We start from the raw sequence: 5,548 nt of genomic DNA, 5'->3' as shown, positions 1-5,548 counted from the left end.
GAGACAAAGGCCCCGAGCGGAGTTGGGATATTTATTACAATGACTTAAAAAAATGTCATTTTCAAAGAATAAATGGAGCCTTAAAAGTTTTCTTTGCATAATTTATTCTCGCGTGAACTCAGGCTGGTGGCACACAAACGGATTCGAATGATTATCCAGCGGTGCAGAATCTATTTTTGTACTATATCTCATGTAAACAGGAAAAAAAAAGAAAAAAAAGAAAGAAAAAAAAGATAATGTAAGAAAAGAGAAAGAAACTTTCGTGACAGGTTGTAACATTCTGTGCATATGTGCAAATGACTGTTATATTTTAGGGGTAAGCAAACGCCGCGGGGCTCCAGAAATTATATTTTTATACACAGAATTGTACATTAGATTTTGACCGATCGTTACCTAATCACTTTTCGTTATTTGAAATAGTGTAAGATACGAGAATATATTTTAATTTAAATAGGTGCAGAGTCTTTGCAGTCTTGTGCTGTTATCTCTTTTAGAATTCTCTATTATTTTGTCATTGCTTTGGTTGTCAGATTGGGACAGACATATTGTTCACTCTTCTCTGGTTTCATTGTTTCTTGTATTTCTTTAAGAAAATACGAAATGCACATTCTGACAATTCAGTAACGATAATAGTCCCACAGTAAAGAACAAAGGTTTTCGTTAAACCAATTAATAAGTAACTACTGTACATTTACTAAAATGTATTTTTCTTTTCATATTTTGTAATAGGTAAATAGTTTTATAGAAATAAAATGCAGCTGATGCACAGTTTGGATAGCATATGATTGAGTGGCCATACCAGTTAACCTGCCTTTCATTAAGGCAAGGTGTCAGGAAATGTATAGAATTTATTATTTATATGTTTATTATAAATGAATGAGATAAAGAAAATATTCAAACTGCTCGTTGGTATGTTTTTGTTTCATGAATATTCTTTTGATGATGGAGAAATTAAACATATTGACCTATCATTTTAATAATCAGAAGATTTAATGTTGTTATTGATGTTATTAATTGATGTTGGTTAAAAAGTCGGCTTTTGGCGCCAGTTTATTAAAATATAAACTGAGCTAATTATGTTCATTGCACTCACCGTTTAAGACATGGCACGAAAAACAATGACTTACAAGTTGTCTAAATGCAGATAAATAGCCTATGCTACAAGAATTACTTAGCATAGGCCTAAAAATATTGTATTGCTGCAATAAAAACGTTATCTGATAAATGACCAAAGGTGCATGATAAGTTGCCAGTTTTCCCCCACGTAAATCGGGCTATTCAGTTTGCATAAAGCTCGAGTGGGAGAAACAAGAAGTCCATTCAAACCAACGTGTGGAAAATCCGAAATGAAGTTAAATCGTACTGTTGAAAGCGCCTATCGGTAAGACGCGAAAAAGTCTTTGATCTGGATTTTGTATGCTTGCGAAAAGTTGTGGTCCCATGTTAAATATGAACAGGATAGTCCTTAGCATAAACATCAGAAAATCTCTCACGCAGATTAAAAAGGCTACTGTTTGCGTGCTTTAAACGCAGCAACACATTCACCGGAAATCGCCTCGTCTATTAGATCGATTAGAATTACGTCAAACATGTGACGGAATCAAATATATTTTAAACGACTAGACAATACAGTTTGCTTTTAAACACATTTACACACTTTTCCCGTCTTAAAAGGTGTTTTTTATGCTGAAACAGGTGGTGCACCAGGTGCAACAAGTAGCCTAGTGAAGCCATCCACTCCAATTCTACTACACGATGCATGAGTCTAACGCGTGGTTAGGTAACCTTAAACTCAAAGGATCTCTGAGATGTTTCCTTTGGTTAAATCTAAGTTGTGATAAACGACTACAATTCAAGCAAGGAAAATACAGTCTAACTTTATGTAGCCATCTAATAATGAGCCCCAAACCCATTTACACGTTCAGACTGTGGAAAATTCGAAATGACCAAAGCTGAATACATCCATAGCAAAGTGAAATAGTGCTATTTTGTAAAACTGAACGGTCAAATGTCATCCTTACAGATTTTAAATAGCAATGCTTTCGCAAGCACCTCCTCAGATCATGATATCATTCATGTGAACTCTATGCTGAACAATATTATCAATGAGAGGAATAGTCACAGAGAGCCACTGTGAGCTCAGCTGATAAACTGGGCATTGAGAATAGTAGGCTACTAAAGTTTAAAGTGAATGGTCTTGCCTGACTGACAGGCAAATTCAGACTGCACAACTACCATCATCAGCATGAAGGGTCAGTAAATATGAAAGATGGCTAGATTAGTGTCTTCACTATCTCTGCGTTGCACCAACAACAAAGAACTAAATATACAACTATATCCATTTATTGTCTTTTATGATGAATATGTGCATCTGTGTGCATGGACACTTTGAAGGGTGTTAAAAATAGTGAGTGAATGGAAGTTTGAGCTTTTGAACTCTGTTGGAACACGAATACAAATTCCACTACCAATTCTTGAGCAGACTTCATTGTGCTGCAGGTTTTGATGCTTTTTAGAGCTGTTGGTTAGGCTCACTCTCAGCCCTGACCTTGAGCATTTACACAGACACAAAAGCGACTGGGCGAAAGCATTCCTCGGAGCAGGTAAATAAAACCAACTAATCCTTCAGAGGGGCCTTGTGTCTGCAGAGAGAGCAACTGTTTCAACAAATGCTTGCTGGCAATTGCAAACAAAAATGGACTGGCAAATGTTGTGAGGTGTGAACGAAATAAAGGTAGGCTATCGTTAAATTCCAATCATTCATTTTAATTACATAAATATTGACCCAAGTAACTATCACTTTTTCAAAAGTACAATTTCCAAGGGACTTACAGTGTTTGGTACAGAGAACACTGCTTATTGTGGCATGATTGCGGCTAAAAAATCTGTAAGATGGCGATCTTTTTGTTGGCTCAAACAGCGAGAGGCTTACTTAACTCTCAGAAAGTATCAAAAGCCATTCATTTATCACTCAATAACAAGAACATAGGCAACACAGAAGATAAAATCCAGGAGAAGGATTTATTTTGAATAATTATTCATAACAAGTACAGTCAAGGCATAATATTGGTTTCCACTTGACAAGCTCCATAAAAGGTTACTAAACAAACATCATTTATATTCCTCAGAATTCAACATGTAGGACAGTCCGGTGTACACATTTCAAACACATCAAAACCGTATCATTAATACAAGACTGAAGGACAACAAAACGGTGATCAAAGCAGCATTAATCACTTCCCCCATACAATAATGATTTCCAAGTAATGTTTTCTTTTCATCCAACAACACAACACGTGTGTACAGCTGGCAAGAGTGTACAGATCTTTCTTGGGCTTTGTGCAAGTTTTTGAACTTTGGAACTCAGTAGGGTGTGGTCCCAGAGACGCAAAACTTCCACGGACGTGGGCTAATACAGAAAGGAAATCCAGAAGCAAGGTCCCCCTGCTTTAATACAGAAGGATTATGTTCACACAACACCACAGTGAGATCAACAACAGCCTTCCCATCAAGCCTCGGCCCCAGAGGAAAAAAAGCAAAGGAGGAGTGAGAGTGAGAGAGTGTGTGTGAGAGAGAGAGAGAGAGAGAGAGAGAGAGAGAGAGAGAGAGAGAGAGAGAGAGAGAGAGAGAGAGAGAGAGAGTGTGTGTGTGAGTGTGAGAGAGAGAGAGAGAGAGCGAGAGAGAGAGAGAGAGAGAGAGAGAGAGAGAGAAAGAAAATCTGGTACCACTTAAAAAGAAAAGCACCTGTTGAGAAATGAAGACAAGTTAGCATCATCTGGACGCAGCTCTACTGTAGACAGACAACATTATTTAGAACAGAAATCAAAAGGAGGGTTTTTCATATTAGTGTAATATTTCCATTTTCTTCTGTTATGCATCATTTTCGATATGCAGGTTTTCAAAAGCAACGTTTCTTTAAGGGAGCGAGGAGCTTCACTCGAATTAAGGAGGCATTTGAGAAATGTATTTCCATTATAATAACAATCAAAACTTTACTACATGATAAAACAGATCATGCTAATATTTTTCTCACTATCACCAAACCTCTGGTTTTCAACTGAACACAGTCCAGTATAGGCCGCTGGTTGTCAATCGCCATATTTTGTACGTGTCCTTTATTTGAGAAACAGTTTAGATCTTGGGGAGCAGAATTCAGGCGCATTAGCGCTGGATGCGGGTATGGGAAGGTTTTAGATCATTAAAATAAAGCTGATAAAAAAGGCTCAAAGCTAGCATAAACAGCACAAAAAATAAGGAGTTAAAACCTAACCATCAACCATTAACTTGAGAAGTCCAGCCATGCTAAAATTAATTCACAGTGCTAAACAAGACCAAATTCAAAATCGAACTGCCAATCGGTATACTAAATCATTCTGTCCGGTGCAATAGTTGCAATGATTAGTGTGAAAATGTATGATATTATCAAAACACAAACTCATCGGGGCTCATTTTAAAGTTACATATGCTATGTTTATATTGCAAAGAATATCTCAACCGTGCCACAGAACGACGCCAACACCAACACCATTTTTAAAACAGTCACACAGAACTTCACCTTGTCAGCCAGAAAGCATTATCAGTGCAATTTCAAATACCAAAAAACTGAAACAAAACAACAACAAAAAACATAAATGACATCTTCCTATTTATAGTTGCAACATACATTTCCCTAACGATTCCTTTTGAAAACCAATGCCATCTTAGAATGTAAAGGGGCTACAGTGTATTTATTTTATGAAAAACCCTCCTTTCTGTGATCCTGGAAGCTCTGTCCTGGAAAAGAGAAAAAAATGGTTTAATTACAAGGGACAAATAATCATAGTGCTGCCAACGGGAAGCAGTGCATTGTGTTTGACAGATAAAATGGAGTAAAAACACGCCACATCTCTGTTTTTAAAGCTGACTACCATAAGAATGCAAATGATCTAATGCCCGGTTTCACAGACAAGACTTCAGCCTAGTCCCAGACTAAAATTCATGTTTGAGCTGTCTTCACTGAAAGCAACTTGCACTGATATATCTTAAAATGTTATTGTTGTTGTTTTGTCTCAAGATGCACACCAGTAATGTTTTTCTTTAAGGCACATTTCTAAAAGCTACTTAAATGTCCTAATTGAACTAAAGCCTAGTCCTGTCTTAATCTAAACCCAGTCTGTGAAACCGGGCCTAGAAGTCCTAATCTTGAAGCAATTGGCCATCCTGGTATTTCTATAAACTGGCCAATAGTTCAACTGCAGCAGGATCCATGTAAAAAAATACAAAAAAACATGGGGAGTGTGCCAGCCACTTGTGATTGACATAAATTAGGAAACAAAACCATATAAAAACAAAAACATACCAAAAAAATAAAATACCTATTGCATTATTTTGGACTATAAAGCTTGTCTAAAATCTCTGCTAAAAAGAGACCAATAAGTCAATCTCTAAAAACTTGTCACATGTGTGATTACAATTAGGAAAGGGACAGTTTCCCCAAGTTAATCTACACTTACAATGAAGTTACCAAAAGGTTCAATATGAACCAGTTTTTTCCTCTTTTATAAGACGT

Source organism: Pseudorasbora parva, chromosome 1, assembly GCF_024679245.1.
Source record: "Pseudorasbora parva isolate DD20220531a chromosome 1, ASM2467924v1, whole genome shotgun sequence".
In the NCBI taxonomy this organism is placed as follows: domain Eukaryota; kingdom Metazoa; phylum Chordata; class Actinopteri; order Cypriniformes; family Gobionidae; genus Pseudorasbora; species Pseudorasbora parva.
This window is presented reverse-complemented; position numbering follows the sequence as displayed.